General features: G+C 48.5%; 2 long non-coding RNA genes across 2 annotated transcripts in view; one reads left to right on the top strand and one right to left on the bottom strand.

Annotated features, from left to right (window-relative positions):
- LOC308072747 overlaps window positions 1–4,321 on the bottom strand; it is a 28,313-nt gene extending 23,992 nt beyond the window's left edge. Inside the window, exon 1 of the long non-coding RNA XR_013931778.1 lies at window positions 1,987–4,321. This is a non-coding gene — a long non-coding RNA (uncharacterized lncRNA). The remainder of the gene's footprint in view (window positions 1–1,986) is intronic.
- LOC308072745 overlaps window positions 1–20,309 on the top strand; it is a 181,783-nt gene that overhangs the window by 150,116 nt on the left and 11,358 nt on the right. The window contains exons 5-7 of the long non-coding RNA XR_013931776.1: window positions 1,179–1,613; window positions 4,291–6,603; window positions 7,442–19,900. This is a non-coding gene — a long non-coding RNA (uncharacterized lncRNA). The remainder of the gene's footprint in view (window positions 1–1,178; window positions 1,614–4,290; window positions 6,604–7,441; window positions 19,901–20,309) is intronic.

The raw sequence follows: 20,309 nt of genomic DNA, 5'->3' as shown, positions 1-20,309 counted from the left end.
TTCCATTTTCCCTCCCAATGACAGGGTCCACACAGAAACCCAACAATTCAGGGCTGTTTTTAAATCTTAATTTTATTGCCATTCCCTTGGGGAATTGGCGTGAGTGCAGTTTTCTGCACTCCTCGGGGTTTCTTTGGGGGACAACAGCGTTTTGAGATCTCCAGGTTGTCATTGCACAGCTATATTAGATAAAGCACTTAAAATGCTGCCTTTATCACCCAGAAGAAGCTGATGTGGCCAGGAAATACAGGGATGCCTTGCTAAGCCGGTATTGCAGCGCCACAGCATCCGCTCCTCTGCCCCTCGCAAGCCAGCTTGGTCTCCTCCTGGAGGTGGGGGACTCAGAAAGCAGAGGCATTCTGTACTCCTGGCCTGAATTTTACCTTTTACCGGAATTTTTGACAGCATGGACACAAGTTTGGCATTTTGCTGGGTTTCTGCAATGGGCAAACGAGGATGGTTTCAAGCTGGGGTTGAAACAGTGTGGGAGCAGATTTCTCCTCCCACCTCAAAACCTGGGCAGATATATCCTGAAAGCAGAGGGAACGCTCCAACCCCAGGCACTCGTGATACATGCACGGACACATAGATGAACATCGTACGGCCAGACAGGAGAGCTGAACCAGCACCAAACTCAGTTTCTCCACCAAGTTAGTTGGCGAGTGGTCACCTCTCCAGCTGGAGGTCAGACGCAACCGTGTAAAATGTAGACAATGAAGCTCACCAGGTTTGTAAACCGAGACCAGCACAAGGAGCTGTAAGACGAGGCTGCCTAAGCCAGAAACCTCATTCCCAAGAGCCCGACTTGGTCAGCCCTCAGTGACCCTGAGACAGCTAAACCTCCATTTAATCGTGAAACATCAGACCCTGCGTCCTTCCTTGGTCATCCCAGCCAAGGCCAAACTGGCACAAGGAGTTTAATGCTGAGACTGGGTGAAAAATTTGTTTGCTGACCTGACAGAGGCTGAGGACGCTGGAAGGGGGAGAGCCAGGGCTGACATGGAGCAGTGAAAACCTAATGGCTTTTAGTGCTTCTCATTTATTTTTTCCAGTTACTTGGAATACTTCCTTCAAGGATTTTGTTTTCCTTTCTGCTTTATTGCAATTGCCTTTGATCGTTTCAAATTATTAACATTCAAAAATGAAGCATGTTTATCTCTTTCCAATATTCTTCACAGGTGTTTCCATTCAAATCTACCCAATGAACCCAACCTGAATTAACTGATCTGACTAGGCACTTTTTAGATAAAAGCAAAGGCAAGGAGACATTCCTGCGTTTGCTGCTGCTCGCTGACACCCACCAGGAGCCGCATGCTGCTATTTCCTAAAAATAATACGAAATGGTCCCAAAGAATTAGCAGCTTCTCCAGCCGGACCCCTTCTGCCCATTTATCAGAGGATGCCCCGCTGATACTAGCAGCAGCAGAGCGGTACTGGTTCATCTCCTGTGGTTTACCTGCAGTTCATGAACAACCACTGCCGAAAGCAGTGCCCCCTCTGGCACACCCATCCTCACGGCACGGCCAATGCCCACCGCTACACCTTCACTGCCTTCGATCAAAGAGAAACACGAGGAGCAGTTTCGCTTGATCTGAAGAAAGCTTTTGACACAGGTAACTGTAGCATATTAATTAACAAACTTCAGCGCCAAGGCTCCTCCGACGCAGCTCTCACAGCGTTTCAAAGCTGCCATGCAGGAAGAGGGAGGGACAGGGGTTGCCGTGTATGGGGAGGTTCATGCCTCTAGGTCCTGCACCATCGTGGAGACACAGTGTCCAGGCACAGGACCGGCAGCAAGGGTGGTGGGCTGGCGTGCCAGGAGGGGATGGAGCCGCAGCAGGCTGCAGCTGGGCATCCTCCACCCCCCCAGCCAACCTTGCCCTCGCATTAACTTGCAGCCCTGATAACCTGCAGAGGCGTTTCTCACTATGGTTTGGTTCTGTGAACTTTTAAGGAGATAGGAAAACTTGGGTTAGAGCAACCCACCTGCAAAATGCCTGCCTGGCTGTGGGGGCTGCCCGGCTCCCACTGCCCCACGTCCCAGTGCGGCTGCATCCATGTCTGGACTGGTCATGTTCTTGTGCTCCTGCAGAAACCTGAACCAAAGGAAAATGGGTCACGGATGATAGCAATGCCCCAATGCACAGCAAGAGCAGGCCATGGAAATCGGGTCAGCTTCTTCTGGTGTAAATCAACACTGCTTTGCTGAAGCTAGTGGAGTTAAAAGAGTGCAAGAAAGACCAAAATTAGGTCATCAGACGCACAGCTCCTTTTATGCAGCAATGTAACCCTCTTCCTCCTTATTACTACTCCTTTGCACAGTCAAGTAGGTCAAAAGTATCTCCTGTCAGGCAGCTGGATCCACTGAGGTAGCTCTGAAATATTCTCCAGATCAGCAGATATCAGGAAAAGGCATCCCTCTCCCCTCTCCCACTCTGGTCTCTCTGGTTGTCCATCTGAGCACTGGTCTGAGGGGGAGACGGGCGCTCAGGTGGGGGCTGATGAAGGGAGAGGACTAAAGCACCCAAAAAAAAAAGCTAATTTCTAAATCTCCCATTAGTTGCACTTGCCTTCTGTGTAGGGTTTTGTCATGGGCTGTGCTTGCAAGGGACATCACAGACACAGCAAGGAGCTGCTCCGGTGGCCCCCAGCAACCCCTCAGCCACCTGCGCTGGAGCCCGGTCCCCGAGCAGTGGCAAACGTTACTGCAGAGACCCGCAGCCTTCCCGCACTGCTGGGGCTGGGGTGCCTTTTCCTTCCCCAAACCTGCTAGCCCAGCTAGCACGCTTGTCTGCAGTGAGCGGGGCAATGGCTCCTGTGTCTCTCTGCAGAGCCCTCTTCCCCACAGACCTATAGATACACGTCTTACATGCCTTGAACCAGTGAGACCAAAACAACTGCTTCACACCCACTGGAAAAGAAGCATAATTGAAACAAACTGGAAATAAGATTATTAGTGAAGCAATCCAGCTTCCTATTTTCATTCACCCAGAGTGGTGCCAAAAGGTAACTCTGAAGCCGGAGCAACTCTGCGGAGAACCGTGGTGCAGTCAGCAGAGCAGCACGGGAAGCACTAATGTGGGTGAGAAAAGGTCTTGAATCACTGAACACGTTGTTCGAGCTGTAATGATTTTGTGATTCTGACTGAGAACTTTCTGCCTGAATCATAAAATAAATAAGGGTCCTGGAGCATCACAGTTTTGTACCAGCAGCCAAAGGAGATGAAATCATGAGACTCTGAAATCCAGAGCGGCTCCCAAGTTTGGCAACTCCCCTCTGCGGTGAGGAATGAAAGCCCTGTGCCAAGTCAGTCACAAATCATAAACAATCCCAGAAACGGTGATTTCTTCTCTCACCAGCCTTTTTCAATCTTCTCTTACTCTTCTCTTAAATCGCTCCGCATCTTGTGTTTGCCTTATCTCGTATCTATGCGGAGTCTCTAGTTGTCTTCAGACCATCTGCAGTAGGTGACTAACACATGTTAGCACCAGTTCTCCCACTGGGTGCCTATGGAAGAGGGATATGACAGGCTGGGTAGTGAGGGGCCTGAATTGCTTATCACATGGAGATGTTATTGTAGTAACAACACCCACGTGAGACAGCGATAGTAGCAGCCAGAATTTGGTCTAACAGCAATAAAAATGAATAATATTAATTTCTGCAGTTATTTACCACTCACAGGCAAATTAGTCATCTCTTTGCCATACCTGAGACAGTAGATGCCACAAAATACCTTCAGTGCCATCTAGCTACTATGTTACATGAAGAGACAGATTTGCAGCTCGTGCTAATTGCCATAAGGCCCATCAGTGGCACGATGTCCTTTTGCACCAGCTGACGCTCTGCCCTCAAGGGTCTAATCAGTACGGTAATGAAAGCCACAAAGATAATTCTCGAGTGCAGAAAACTCCGCTGTAAATGGCTGCTTATCTAAAGTACGGCAAAGCAAATTCCTCAGAATGAAGGCTAAATAAATAAATAAATGCACACACCCAAAACCCACAGGGTGTTTCCTTACACTTTTAAAGGCACTTCAGTATTGCCACCCTCTCTGAACATTGCCAAGGAGGAACAACAGCATTTTTTGCCTTTAGATTTTGTTTTATGAAGACATAAAGAAGCTATGGAAAATAACTCCGTGGCTGTCTACTTGCCTCAGGTTTCATGCCCTGTCCGTTATGGAGGTGCTTGAACTTGATGACCTTAAAGGTCTCTTCCAACCTAAATGATTCTATGATTCCAACTGATTCTACTGGAATACTCTGGTCTCTGATTGCATGTTGTCTCCAGGACTGCTCGACTTTTGTAGAAAATACATAGTCTCCATGGACACATTTTGCTGATGGTGACTTTACTGACTATCTGTGATGACTGCACCCATGATGTATGTCCACACCACAACCGAGCATATGTTCTGCCAGGCTGGTGGCACGCTGGGAGGCAGGTGGGTAGTGAGTGACACAGCAAGCACATACCTTTCCCTGAATAACTCCCACTGAACCGTCACTGTGTGGCAGTGAAAGTTATGGTGACCGATTGTCATGTGTAACACGGAGAAATGGAACTATGAACTGAGGGAGCCCAGCTGGGGCTGCCTGCATCAGGCTCTCGGCACAATGAGCAGAGGCTGCAAGATGCAAAGGAATGAGCTGGTGTTTCATTTTTTCCTCCTCTGGCCCAGACTGTGGACTGTTGCCACACAGTCTGGTGTGTCCTGGACCATGCAGAAAGCTAAGAAAAGCAAAACACAATTAATTTCAAAAAGAGGTTGTTTTTATGACATACTGTACTTTGGTGAGGTTATTCCATTTATGGTGTAATTTGTCCAGATAAAACCTGTCTAGAAATGACCTTATGGTCTGGGTATGGCGCTGATAGAGCACACACGTGTGCTTATGCTCTCACAATGTCAAACAGCAATGCTTGGCCAAGGATCAGCTCCACAGATGGAGCAGGCAAGTGGTCCTGCTCACTCTGTATGTCTGACCCTCCACTGGGTGCACGTTCATGAGAAGGTGAAATCAGTCCCACCAAGGAGAGCACAGGGATAGTCCCTGGCTGTGACAGCAGTGCACATCTGGAAGCGATGCCAAACCTGCTGATGGCAGTGAGACGTATGTCAGAAGAGGTTGGTGCCTGTCGGAGCATGGTGAGGACTTTCATCTCCTGCTTGGACGTTCTCACTACCTTAATGCGGGAGAGTTTATCCAGGCAAGACCAGGTTATCTCCAGGAGCAAACAGTGTTGACAATTTCAGGGAGCCCAGGCCAGCTTCTACCAGCTGACAACCTGTCTACAGCATCATGGTTTTTGGAGCATATTAGCAAGTGAAATTAGTGCTGAGGAAGATACTCATCTTTGTATGGATGGACCTCAGCAGGATGAGGTGGGTCTTAAAAGGAGCATCCATATGGCACCCACAAGGAGACTTTTGGTCGCCACTTCAAGCTTTCACTGTGAAAGGTAGATCCCAGCGTGGCAAAAGCTGGCTGTTCAAGCAGCAAAGGGTTCAGCCCTCAGGTGTCCCTCTGAGCTAGAATTACCATACAGACACTTAAATAAAAATGAGACTGGCATTCGAACCTGACACCACATCTCAATCCAGGCTGCGCTGATTTACACCAGCCAAAAAAGAGACCTGACCTGCAGGGCCAAACCTGGCCCATGGCTATATCCAGGCAGCTGCAGTGATTTAAGGGCTCTGTCAGTGACAGTCACCAATGGGTCTCATTGAAAGCCAGATTTATCTTGTAATCTGCACTAGGAGGCGTAAACTGCTACTGCTGCTCCCACACAAAATAAATCAGTCCAACGCAGCCGAGAGCTTGTAGCTATGAGCGTCAGCCCTCGCTCTGATTTATATGTCCTTACGCTAAAGTCAGTGGTGGCCAAACACTGGCAGAAACCTTCCCCTCTCACCTATGTGGTTGACACCTTGGGTTAACATCAGAGGGACTTTGAGAGCCGGGTGGCATCAGGGGTCAGCGTGGGGACCCGCCTGCTCTCTGAGCTACAGCCGGGCAGGTCTGTAAGGTCTCTGGGACCTTCTGGTCAGGCTCACGCTCTAGCTGGCATCCCCAGGCTGCCAGGCCCTGCCTGGAGTTTCCCCGTGCCACGGTGCTGTGGGCAAAGTGCAAACGAGTGGCATGGCTGTCCTGCCCGCGGACAGGGCTCCGCTTTGCTTGGCAAGGCGCGCGGGAATGCCTGAGCACGTGGGGTTAACTCAGCCTTTATGCTCACGGCTATTTTAGGCATCTTTCTCTGGTACTGAAACACAGGTTAGCAAAACTCAGGCAGAAGGATAGTAGCATAGTAACTGCTCACATGTAGTCACAGGGAACACATGCCTCTAATTCTTCACATCCTTACTGTGAGCTCATTTCAGCATCTCTCCCCTTTGGGATTTTTTCTTATCACAAAAAAAAACCCAAACCAGCATTCTTTTTTTTTTTCAGTCCTGCACAGCAACAGACCTCCACCACTCTGTCGCTGCCCTGGCACACTCACTTTGGAGACAAAGCAAAACCCACAGGACACGGGTGAATGTTGAAGGCCACCTGGCAAAGGAATACTGGATTTTGGGAGCCACCCAGACACCCCTTGGTGAGTGCTACCAGCCCAACTGGGGACACAGCCATGAGCCACGGCAAGGGGCGATCCAGGGCCCAGAGGGAGGAGGGTGCTGTGCGCCTGGCTGTGCGAGGCGGGCTGGTGGCAGCCCACGAAAGCCCACACCATTGCAACAAGTCTTCAAGGGTTGTGCTGGAGCCTGCGCATTCCTGGGTGTCGGGTGAAGCCGCAGGGGTTTGGCAGCGCGGCCGCAGCTACGCCCAGTCCCTCCACAAATAGTGTTGGCAATTTCAAGGAGCGAAATAATGTCCTGGCACTGCCAAAAACCACAGTGATTATCAGCAGTGTAAGTAATCAAGTAAAAGCACTTTTCCACAGCCGAATGACCAGATTGTCAAGCATGCAAAGAGTAGTAGCTAAAATTGATTGCAGCTCACATGGATAATTTCTACCAGAATTACATTATCGTATTAAAACAGTAACGCATAATGTATGGCCGTGCATCTCTGCAATAAACATTTTACATTTAATTTAGAAATCTCTGAGTCATTAGAAAAGTTCTCTCGTTATGTTGTAGAGACCTTTGTGGAGTCAGCAATAGCAGTCTTTAAAAAAACAAGTTAATGATGAAGGGAATCAGACAGATGTAAAATACCTGAGCTGGGAATGGGAGTGGGAGCCGAGCGCTACATGCGCACTTGCCCTGCATGCCATCCTGCGCAGGACAGCCCAGCCAGGGGACCCGGCCACCCTGCCTTCGGCACCCAAACCATGCTGCTGCACCACAACACTCCACGGACTGTCAGGGAAGAGAGAAAGAGGCAATTTCCCAGAGCAGTTCAGTCAGCCTAACATTTGAATGACCTTACAGGGTTGCCTTCATCTCTGCACTGGCTGCAGAGGAGACCACAGATGGGAAAGCGCCTGGAGCGGGTGCACGGGAGGCAGGAACACCCCGCGGCGGCCAGGAGGGAGCCATGAAGAAAGCGGAGGTCTGTGCTCTGCACTGAAGGTATGTTGCTGTGCAACAGGCTGGTAACAGCAGGGGAGAAATCCCTGTTTGATCCCGAAACTCTTGCATATGTTTAACTTCCATGGGAGTCAAATCCCTGGGCTGGATACCCTGCAACCCGGGTGAAATTGCCAGCTAGGTGGAGAGTTGCACCCAGCACGCACCCAAGGTGGCTCTTTGGCACTTTGTATGAGCTGTGGGCTGCTAGGCAGAGATGTCTGTAGTCACAACGTTTTACAGGAGGGAGATTCACTCTGTTCTACCTAAAAGTCACTCTCCATGTGCTGGTTCTCTCCTTCCCAGCGCACAATAACCCTTTGCATCTCCCAGAGGACTTTTTCCTTCAGTAGTAGGCTCCGAAGTGGGCACCGACAACACAAGGGAGCAGCCAAATGGATCTTATTGTTTGGATCCCTCCTCTGAGCCCTTTGTGCTGACAGCAGCTCGTGCAGTCTGCTCGCCGCTGCTCAGCAGGGTGGGTCAGCTGGACACGACAGCCAGCTCATCCAAAACGTGGAGCTCGGTGCTTGATTCAGTGTGAGAGCCGCCATCAGCTGGGGACCCAGGACTGAGTAGCCTGTGCGATTTTTTGTCATCTGAAAATGGGATGATCAAAATGCTGTTTGCAGGCAGAGGCATGGAACGTGGTCCAGCAGTGCTGCAGAGCGCTCAGCGGACTCGTAGGAAAATACAGGTCCCTGAAGTGAGTGTGCGTTTTTCCAGAGTCAGCAAAAGCAGCCTACAGACATGAAGTTTATTATTTCTTATATTCATATACTCTTTAAACTGTTCTCTTTCTTTGTTCCCCCAAGCTTTATATCCTTGAATTTTACTTGGTAGTCTTTCCTCTCTATGGACAAGGAAGGTTTTAGAAGCTTTAGGATAACAAAAGCACTGGGAAAGAGAAAAGCAATGGAGTTTTCAGGTACTGTGCAGAATTGTACAATGGCAATTTGGAGATACAACTGCTATTTCTAGCTGTGATGTTTCTCTGCCCTGGGACCAATTCCTCCATCACTTCTGCTTCCACCTCCATGGAGGGGTTCACACAGCCACTCTCTCTGCAGAGGCACTTATTATCCATCAAAGTACCTCACACAGTGCAAAAGAGGCATTTTCACGACAAATGTGAGGAACTGGAGATCTTTGTCATTATCTAAACATTAGTAGATTTAATATTTGTTGTTCTCAGCTTCTTGTCCAACAGCCTGTGCAGCTCTCCATATAAAGACAAAAAAGTTGATCAATATTTAGCACAGCCACAGCATGCTATTAATTCCTCCCTGAGAGGGGGGTTTACCAAAGTTGAATCCCAGGAAAAACCTGCAGAAATTAGTGATTCCAGACTTTAGTGGACATTACTGGGAAACAGAGTGGCTGTACAGACTTCCCACCTCCCATCAACTGCTAGCAACACAACACACTTCACTCCTGAGATGCACACTTAGCTTTGGGATAAAAATAAGTAAAGGAAGGGAAGGAAAAAAAGCATAGTGATGATTTGTGTATAGTTGATTGGCACACTTGCTGACTCATCAAGAAAGGCAGAGTGGCAGGGTCGATCCAGTTCAGCCCCTCGGCACGGGGCTGTGGCTTTGCCCCCTCTTCCTGGAAGATGCTGCTTAGTGAGGCAAGGGAGAAAACACAACAGGGAATAACAGCAAAACAGAGTGCAGTTCAGATAAGGACTAATAAAATGCAGTTCTGACCATACAGAGCCTGTAGGCAGCTCCTGTGCATGGGCCAAAGCCTCACGTTAAATACATTAGTTAGAAGATGGGGATAATGGTACTTTGCTACTCCGTGTCTGAGGATGGAGGATACCCGCACTATGCCTGCTCCGAGCGAGTAAACAGCCTCACCCGCCATCCACTGGTGTGAGGGTCTGCTTGGCTGAGAGGGGAGCTTTGCAGCCTGGGCATGAGCATTTTGCTGGTATTAATTATGATCACAATCAATGTGGTGCATGAGTCAGCAGGAATCTGTTTGGCCATGGCAGAAAAGGCAGCTTTGTGTAAACAAGTCCAGCAACAAGGCTTCCTCTCCCACCTGGGAAATCACCCCACCGGCAGGGCTGGGGGAGCCGCCTGGGACACCCAACGGCAGAGCTGCCTGGCACGTGGATTTGGTACCATCATATAGCTGTCAGTACCCGCAGCTCTAAGCAGGAACGCTGTGGAGGAGCCCTGGCTTTGGGGCACAGTGCGGCACAGGGGACCCTCACCCCTGAGGCTGCTAGGGTTGGGGCTACGTGCCAACACGTGGCGTGTGAACAGCCTCCACCTCCAGCCTGCTCAAAGCTGGGTTTTGGTGGCCCTGGTGTCTAACTTGGGCAATCAAAGTGTGAGTGCTGCGTGCCCTCACACAGCCCTCCTGAATCTGCGGGGTGGGAGCACCGTGGGGACAGGGCTGTGCAAGGGGAGGGGGCGGAGAAGAAAACAGAGATGTCAGTGTGTGTGCATGTGTGTGTGTGTGTGTGTGGCAGTTCAGCGACCACCTCATGTCTCTGCTTTGTTTATTTTGTGAAGTGTAAAACCGCATAGAAGATGTTGATGATATCTGAATGTTGAACCAAGTTAACCTCTCCTAAACAAATTATCTACTTCCTATTAATTTCTAAGAAACTTGGGCTCCTGTGACCAAGCTTCCTTTACAGCCATCAGTGAATTCTAAATTACAAACTGAGAGGACATAATTTTTGGTGAAAAATGCCTCCTGTGCATTTTGCAGGTTTGATTTAGCAGTAGGAAGACGACTCTGAAATATTTGAGTCCATAACAATTAATGAGGATATCCTGGGGTTTACAGCTGTATCAGAGTTCCCACCATGAGTTCCCTTTGTTTTTTCGCACTGTTGACAAACACAAAGGTTGCGTATCTTTACACTCAGTAATTGTCTCCATGTTCACGATAACTGTACAGAGATGCACTGTTTTTCAAGATCCACAAAAGGGCTTGACCTATAAAATTCAATTTCAAATGGTAAAAATCCCCTGGCCACCATAGACACTGGTGACAAACTAATGTGTTATGTTCCATAACGGTCTGTTTTGAGTACTGGCTTGACCTGTAAGTGTTCTAGATACAGCCTGACTAAAATGGGTTTTATTATTTTCCATTAGTGCCTGCCGCAAGAAAATCAACTGGCAGTCCACAGGGGAAATAAAAGTATTTTTCTCCTCTAGATAGCATCTGCTGCAAACGTAAACGGACCCTTTCCCAGCCCTCTCCTTCCTACAGTTTCCTTCCAGCCCTCTGATGTAATCAAATTTCCCAAGATTTGTGCTTTGGTTGCAAGCCCTGAGGCAGGGCGAGGGCAGAAGGTGCTCCTCGACCCTGCAGGACCTGATGCTCCATCAAACCCCTGGCCCGGGAACTGGTCAAGGAGAAGCACTGCTGTCGTGCTGAACCGTGGCCGTGCCGGAGGAGGAGTGGGAGTGCAGCCAAGCGGCATTTCCCATGTTTGCAGCTGGACTCTCTGAGATCAGGAACTTTCTTTTTCCCTCTACACTACGCTTGCTCACACTGCTGTGCAGACCCACGCACCCAGCATATTCCCATCAGGATTTCAGGCAGACCCCCGTGTTGCGTGAGCACGTGGCTTCGTGCAGGCACCGCAGCCAGGGCTGGTGGCATGCCTTTCCTGGACTCATCCGTACGCGGGCACTGCGGCCACACAGGGTACCTCTCCCGATGGGGACACCGGGCAGCTACAGCCTGGCCCTGCCTGCCCCAGGAGGAGCACGGGCCCCTCGGGCCCTCCTTCCACCTGGCTTTTTCTGCCCCTCCCCAGAGAGAGCCCACCAAGCTCCTTTCATTTCCCAAAATTTCGTTCTCTTTTTAAGGCAAATTATTCAGTTAAAAAAAATCCCCCAGCATTAAAACCTGTCTCACATCGTCTTGTCTCAGTAAAACAATGACATTTTCCCCTCTTTGATGCTCAGATCTAGCTCTGCAGGAAATTTTACTACCATGACTCTTTCATCTCTCTCCTGGTTTGAAGATAAATGATCTTTGGACTCTTCTGGACCTGCATAAATCACAAAAGCAATCTACTAAGAGAGCTGCCTGTGGCATCGACTTCAGCTGGAATTGAAAAGGACAGTCAAAAATATCCATAGTGCTTACACAAGGAGTAACAGAGCCAGGGTAATCCAATGTTTTCTCCTTTCAGCAAGCAGGACCACGGCATGGAGAAGAGGACAATAGTGGGACCATGTCCCTGGGGGGATGGCGGCCCCGAGTTGCCATCCTCAGAGCCACTGGGGATCACTGGAGAGAAACCACAAAACCAGGTGACTTCTGAGGACATGGGACTTGCTTCCAAAGACAAGCAGGTCCTGGCACAGCCTCCCAGGCCACTGAGTTCAGCCCTGGGTGTCCGAGGTGTGTGACACCACCCCTTTGCGAACTGTTCCCAGCTCTGCCTGCAATCTGGGGAGGGGCTGCCCCTCATTCAATCTCTGATCAAAAGGCCGAGGTCAGAGAGGTGGCACCTTTGGGGATCAAGGCTGGGGTTTAGGAGAGGCAGCTCACCTTTATTGCAAACCGGTTTCAGCCTTTACTGAGGGTTTATATGCAGGACGGACAAATTCAAATGGTTGCTGCTCTGTCAGTCTTGGCATCATCTTTTCTACTCACAGAAACTCCCTGAACGTCTGACATGATGGAGATGACAACGGAAGCACCAGAAACTTGGCTTGGGAGTGGGGTGACAGCCTGCGGGCAAGACCTCTCCTGCATGTAATCTCCATGAGAAACCACAGGGGAAGAAGGGCAGCACGTGGCCCGGGGAAAAGCGGGTGGTAAATCTCACATGTCTCACTTAAGGCTGATTTGGCAAACCGGAGAAGGGCGCATGTGGGGAAAACATGCTGTCCCCTGAGCTTGCTTGAGAGATGGATATGGGATGGGCAACGATGGCCACTTCACAACCTGCCAGAGCAAACATGGCTTCAGCTGCACATGGAGTAGGGTGCTAACGGGAATGTGGTGCTTGCCCTGGGATGGGCACCGAGGGACGGTGTACGCCATCCCTTGGTCCCTGGCCCAGGCCACTGGCAGGTTGCAGCTGCAGAAAATGCTGCTCCAGCAAGCAACTGCTCCTGGGTGACTTGTGCTTTTCCCTGGGTGGAAATGTGGGCTGCAGGACCTATTTTTGCATCTCTCCTCACTTTCACCCAATTGCAACCGAATACCACAAGCCCCATCAGCCCTGAGCAGAGTGCGTGGCATTGCTAATGTAAAGCACTGTTTGCTTGCAGGCAAGGAGACGGGGTTTCTCAGTTCTTTTTTGTTTTCCTTAACCAAATTTTTAATGCTCTATTTGCCAATTAATTGTGTTGCTCATCACTCCTTGCAGTTTGGGAACATCTGCCGAGATCATTCACGCTGCGTTGCTCCCCACTGAAGTGTTGCTCCCCATTAACAAAGGCGTTATCCTGAAACTGGATTTAACATAGACCCCCGTGACACTCTGCTCCTCCCAGTCTGATACAGCACTTCATGATCCTGTTTCCAGTCGTAAGATTATGATCCACAGCAAAATCATTTCAGTGCATACACATACCCAGCTATTCAAATAGCTTTTTACAATAAAGCATCACCATCCAGTACAGTGACCACTCCACCAAGGAGTTAGCAAGCAACCTTGATGTGTGACAAGCAGCACGTGGCGGCTGGGATGCGGGGACACCTGGCATAAAGCAAAACAGATGATGCCCTCTATTCTTGCTCCGTCTCGCGTGGTGTTGCATGGGCATCCCTCACTTTCCCATCTGCTTTATCCAACTCTGATCACCTTCATTTAACAGGTAGAGAAACAGGAGCCAGTATGTGCCATCAGAGGTGGTTTTGGGAATAATTCTGCTTTCTTCTATCATGGAGCTGCAAACAGAAGCAGCACCTTTCTCCAAGCTCTAAGCCCTTCTCCTGGGATAATGAAATCAGTAACTCAAAGCTCTCCATGCAAATTTAGGGATTCCTTTGCTAGGATATCTTTACCAAAGCCTGTGAAAGTCAGGCCTGATTTTTATAGCTGCTTGATTTTTCCCCCTCTCTTTTCTGACTTGGAAAAACTTGGAAGTGTTTGTGTGGCATTTTCCACATGTGGAATTACTGACCTAATTTTGGGTTCTTCCATCCTTTTATTTTGGTACAGCCAAATAACAGCCTCTCGCCACAGTGCATTTGTGGGAAACGCCAAAGGGACGTTAGCCCAGAATGAGACCTCGTGAGCAGGACGAGGACAGTCAGGGAAAATGGCCTGAAAAGCGATGGATGGAAAGGCAGGAGGAGGAGGGATGAACAACTCCACTTCAGTGGGGTGTTGCACGCATGGAAGGGAAAACGCTGACCATGACATTTTGCTCTCTTCAAGACTGATTTCTTTACGTCTTTGTGTCCCTGCTGACACTGTGGTCCCTGGGACCACTGGGCTCCACAGCTGACCCCCGAAATTACGTTCTCCCAGTATCTTCCCATAGCACATGGAAGGAATTTCCTGTTCTGCTCACCTCATGAGGAGGTGGCAAAAAGGCGGAGGAGGATTTTCAGCTTCTGAGAGATTTGCACTATAAAATAGAGGGACTTACACGAAACAAAACCTATGGGAGTCAAGGGAGGCTTGCTTGGGCTCCTGTATGTGACATATTTGTTGAATGCTACATAAAAATATGTAACTCTTTTTGTGCCAGTGCTGTGGAAATTCAGAGCAGACTCTCACCTGCTGCAAATCAACGGATCAGAAAAGATCTGTCCTCTGTGTAGTGGATCGAACTTCTCTGGCGGAAGAATATGATAAATCTACCAGTCCATGCCCACAGGAACGGTAAATATGCAGGACACAAGCTACACACATGACACACACAGCCCATCCCTCCTCGCCTGTGCGTTCCCCAGGGCAGGACATATGAGGGTCTTTGAAACTTTTGGTGGCTTCACTTGCCCAGTACCAAAATTTTAGGTCCTGAAAAAAGCACGTTGCAATGCAGAAGAGAGGTGTGAGCTGACATAACCAGCCCCATATTTTGACATATTTTTTCACCCAGAACAGGGGAAAAAAGTGAAGGTCAAAGTGCTCCATGAGCCCCCCGCGATGGCTGGACCCCCGCTCTGTTTCAGTGAGAGCAGCCCACGAGGGGCCACAAGAGGGGCTGGCAGGGATGAGGGCTTAACTTAGAGGTGGGCGTCAGAGTCGTGCACTTGGATCTTTATTACAAATCAAGCGTGTTCATTTCACAGAAACTTCCTTTTTCTTCGGGTGATTTTCAAGGAGAAAAATACCGCTGGGCTTCAAGGCTTACTGAATTGCTCATGGGAGTGAGTGCTGGTAGAGTCCAGCAACGGGTCCAGGAGGCTGAGCTGGTGGCCAATACCGTCTTTCTTGCTGAGACGGTTAGGTAGGTGTTTTCAGAGATGGAGGACAACAGACCCAGCCTTCACCTCACATTCAGTTGTGTTTGTGATTTATCAAGCAAATCTTTATGGGCTCTAGGGTGCAGTTTTATTAAAACGTCCTTTTTCCCTAACTCAAGAGGATGGTTACAAAACATGCTGAAATTTGTTTTTCGCTCTTTAGGGCTTCCAGAACTTCATGCTCATCTATCTTACGTTATTTTTCTTTCTATTTGTGGTTTTGAGGTCATGGCTCCAGAAATGTTAACTCTTCAAATGAAGTTCAGAGCCAAAACCAAATTCTTCTTGGAGGAAATACCAAAATTTCTACTGGTGCCTCACAGCTGAAAAACATGGAAATGAATATATGGTAATTGATCTCTCTTTCTGATCAAAAGGTACCTCAGTGAAGTTATGTACTCATGGAAAATGCTGTATGATAGTGTTGGTTGGATAGCACAAACAAACACAAACTTTCCCACAAATATTTGCTTGTCTTAAATTAATCTGCTTGGCTCTGCTCATAGCTTGCCGGAGTTTATTTTCCACAAATATTCTAACAGGAGCTTGTTGGCAAGAATACACATAGAAACTGCTCAAGGTAATATCTGAGGAAACTATTTCTGAAGGTCTGTTTTAAGGCCGGCAACCCTAAAACCCTGCTATTTTCATGCCTTTGGACTTGCCAGCCATGAGGAAAGGGCAGCATTCCCCTTGAAGGAGGCCAGGCATGGGGTTGTGGCTCCGAGTCATGAGTCAGATCCTCATACCCCCTCTGCTCTGGAGAAGATGTTGATTAACCAGTGACAGCTGGAGAACTGAGACTGCATTTCCACGGCCAGAGGAAAAGGACTCTAGAAATAGCCTTCCCCACTCCCTGCCTTTGTGTTATGTGAGGGCAGGAGAACCAGGGGTCTCTTCTTTTCCCTCTTGCCTGGATGCAGATGACAGCTCAGCACTGAAGGGATGGTATTGCAACCACAGGATGCAGCATGGGTGCTGAGCCTGCAGGTTTGGGTGTATGGCCTGGCTGCACCCCAATTTTTCTGTCCCTGGTTTTAGCAGAAAGGCAGCGCTGTGGACCCTGCTGAGGAGCTCCCCTCCCCTCCCCTTCCCTTCCCTGGACACTTAGGAGACCAAGATCCTGCTGGAGCAGGCTTCAACATGAATCCTCCAGGCAGTTTATATATAGCTTGAGAGAATCAAACAGCATTATTTCAAGTTCATGACCTAGTCTTCGTATTCCTTGTAGCAACCACAAGGCAGCTCAAGTCCAATTTGCACTGTGAATGCCAGACTGGGGGCATCTTCTCTCTTTGGTGCTTGAGCAATGGAGCAGATCCCTGGGGAAGCCCCGCAGCACTCCACTTGTACTGCAAACCAGGGCTGCTGGGGCTGCATCTTCCAGCTCACTGCAGAGCCTGACGTCTTCAGGTCTGGCTTCATTCTGATCACAGTGTTTGCTCTTTTCCTTTTTTTTTTTTTTTTTTTTAACCTGGTTACCCTTTGAGGGAACGTCCATGATTTTGAAAGCATTTTGATGGAAGTAGGTATTTCATTGGTAAAGAGTTACAAACTTATCCTATCAGCTCTATTAATAGTATTTAGCACTTATTCAGGTATCTTAACCAGAGTTTCTCAAAGCATTTTATGGAAGTTTATCATTGCCCCTCTTCCAGACTGATCTGTCTAAACCTGAGCTGGAAAGTTTTTAATTTCACTTTTAAATTACCATTGCCATACCAGAAATAGGCCTCTGTGAGTTAGTTACACTAGTACAATCAGGAAATGAAACAATGTCTCATGATGTATGTCAAAAATTGGGCAGCACAAGCTGGCTACAGCCCCCCCGGACAGGACAGAGCACTGTGCCAGGAATTAAGAGATTCTTCTCTGCCACTTTCCCAAGGGGCTGTCTGCAAGTCTCCTCATTTCATGTCTTTTTTCTTCCTCCTTTAGGCTGCTGGGTGTGTTCAGACTGGAAATCCTCTGGAAAAAAGCATGGTGGCCTCCTGCTGCCATTGCCACTAATGCTGCAGGGTGGAAGGGCCATGCAAATCATTTCTGAACAGGAGATGTGACAAAGTGGAAGCAAAAACGACAAGCATTTTTGTGGAAACACTGCTTGAAAGTATTTTAACAATTCTTTTCTTTTTTAACATCTTTAAAAAAAAAAGCACAAAAATTACTCATTGGACTGACTTACAGAGAAGAATGACTTGCAAAACATGGTCACAAGCAGTCGTGATATTAGCAACCACCCCTTCAACACTACAGTTACGTAGGCATTGAATGCGAAAGGCAGAAGGCTATGTTTGTAAAGGAAACCGATTTTTCATAGGTTACTCCCTCCACAGTGGGAGACCACAGATTGAGAAGAGCTGACTACCCTTCCGGTAGCAATAATGCAATTATGCTATTCATAGTGAGAGAGAAAAACATCGGCTGATTTTCTTTGCATCATAATCTGCTAACCTCAGAATTAACCTTGCTGGACACAGATCTGTTAACTTTTACCATGCTTCTCCAATTAGTCTGAGACAGAAATAGCTACCCACAGCTGTTATAAATTGGTATGTTCCCTCATGATGCTTGGTGCTACCTGCAGAAAAAAGTTTCTTGTTTTATTCTGTGCCTTTTTTTTTTCTTCTTTTTTTACTATTCTTAATACACTTTAATTGCAAACTGATGGTATTAGACAGCTCTGCTTTGCTCTGCTTGCAGTGGAAGGCAGACATGCTACTTGAGTGTGCTCTGTGACAGTAACTTCATACCTGATATTTTTGTTTTAGGAAAAGGAAGGGCGGAGGGTACTCGCAGGGCTGTGTAGCTGTAAGTGCATCAAGTTACAGCGGAGCATGCATTGCACTCCCAGCGCTAACAGGGAGCTGCAGAGCCTTAGGTGTCCTCTGCCCAGCCGGTAATGATGGAAAGAAAGGGACTGACTGACTTGAGGCCAACAACCTGAAACCACCTGCTCACATGCAGTGACAACCATGGTTTTCGTGTGTGCTCGGAATGGAAATCCCCAAATCTGCAAACGGCAGAAAAACGGCAAAATCCCCAAATCTGCAAAGCCGCCTCTGCAAACTGTTTTATATATGTACCAAGCACATGTAGATCTTCAGAAACACATTAACTGAGGCCTCTCTGATCTTTCCCACACCTGTTCAGGACTCCTGAGGGCTGGTCATCACTGCTGAAGGACATTTAAGCACTGGTTGAATGTCACATCCACAAAGTAAAGATTTCACACATCTTTTTGAGCCTTGGTTGAAAAATGAACTGAATTACCAACAGTCAGATTATGTCCTTGGGACGTAAACATGATTACAGAAAACAAGTATGGGAAGATGTTTAAAGTGAGAACAGTGACAGTAAAAACCACACGAACTGCTGACTGGGTGGCAAAACCACTTCTATGGTACAGCTGAAGCAGCCCAGACGCCAAGATCATCTGCACAGCCCTCGGCCATGAGGCATCCAAGGCATTTGCCCGCAACCTTCGTGGAGTACAAAACACCCAAACCTGTCCGTTCATGAGGCCAAGCAGAAGCAGGTGCACTTTGGGAAGCCGCATCATTGCAGGGCACCTTGGGGTGGGAAACCCCCCCACCCCCAGATCCATGTACCCCACTCGCACAGCAGTGTCCTGTGCTGTCTGCAGGCTGGCGCACGATTGGGAGCCACCAGGCACACAGCTGCTTTGCCAGCCAGCACAGAACTGGCCACAATCCTCCACCTGCAGCTGGGTCGGTGGGTAATACTGTTGGGGCTTGGGTTTCTTTTCCATAATCTCCAATGTTGCCTTTATTTAGAACAAATGAAAGCGCTGGGCGTCTCCAAAAGCTCCAAATAGCTTGTGTTTTCTCACCTTATGCCACTCGTGCCCTGCATTACTCTTTTGTTTGCCTTCCCTTGCCCTGCATCTAGAGGAGAGATTACAAGTTGCACCATCAGCAGCCAAGCGAGGTCTAAGCCACAGGGAAGGATCTGAGTCATCTCCCTGAGAGAATATTTTAGCCATACATCATTGTTTGTTTTCAGGCAAACCAGTACAATTATGCAACATAAATTCTTTTAAAGCATTTGGGGCTTCAGTTCAATTTAAAATCCTGTAGGTTTTATGGCCAGAATGAGTGATTACTAAGTATGTGCATACAATTGAAGATTTGGGAAGAAGCACGTGGGGAAGATTAAAGGGCATGTAGAGCCTCATGCACACACCGGGCAAACTCTGACCAGGCTGTAACAGAGGATGGGAGATCTCAAGAGCCCATGTCAAAAGGTGGGTTATGATATTTATTGCTTCAGAGCAGTTTTGCTCTCCCGGGTGCAGTGAGAGTTTTCTGTGAGCACAAGGCCTGGCTGTGATCTCCTGTGAGTGCATTTCCACGAGCTTCAGTCGAGCTGGGTGACTTTGCCTAGATTAACTCCTGATTTATGCTCACTTAACTGGGGATGAAAATCTGATCTATTTAAAAACAAGACTTGGTTACAACAGGAATAGAGGGAGACATTAAAATTTCTCCAATCTGGATATTTTATCACTCCAGGAAGGTGTTAAACCAGAGGTATAAGGCTGCCTGTTGGCCCTCGGGCAGGGAGGATGGCCGGGGCTGGGGACACAGCCCTGGCACCTTGAGGCCATTTGACTCCTCACCCTGACACAGACCCGCCGTGGGGCTGTGGGGAAATCACAGCCATTGCTGAGATGCTTTTACCACCACCCTCTGCCTCCTTCCCCTCCCTAGGCCGGAGACCACATGAGGGTTTTGTCCCTTTGCCCTCACAGGGTGACAAAGGCCCCTGTCTTACCTTCCTTTTCCTTTGCTTTAATTAACAGGTAGAAAACTAAGCCCCCCCCTTCAAGCACAAACTCCATGCAACCCACTCCTTGTGTGAGCAAGAAGCAAAGTCCAGGTAAGTAACCTCGAAAGCTGCATCCACATCCAAAGACCTCAGCACCTGCACCGAGAACCAGCACGACTGCTCGGTGCCGAGTGTAACTGCTGGTCCTGGGGCTGGTGGGGCAGGTGGGGCAGGAGGCAAACGGGAGCAAACACAGACCCAACCCGTCCCCCCAGCACCCAGCTCAGCCTCAGCACTCATCAGTGCTGCCTGCTGCAGTGGAAAATATCCATAGTTATTAAAACATTACCAGGAGCAGGATGAAGGAAATCAGTAACTCAGCGCTTGCAAAGAAAACCAAATCGTCGACAATAGATTTTTTTATCATCATCATGATGGCCACTACTATTTAAAGACCCAGCACTCACTGTCATGCTGTTATGTGAGACTCAGCCACCACTGTACAAACACGTGGGCCTTG

This window comes from Falco punctatus (assembly GCF_963210335.1).
Source record: "Falco punctatus genome assembly, chromosome: 13".
NCBI lineage: Eukaryota > Metazoa > Chordata > Aves > Falconiformes > Falconidae > Falco > Falco punctatus.
The sequence above is the reverse complement of the archived record's forward strand: the minus strand, read 5'-3'. Positions and strand labels throughout refer to the sequence as shown.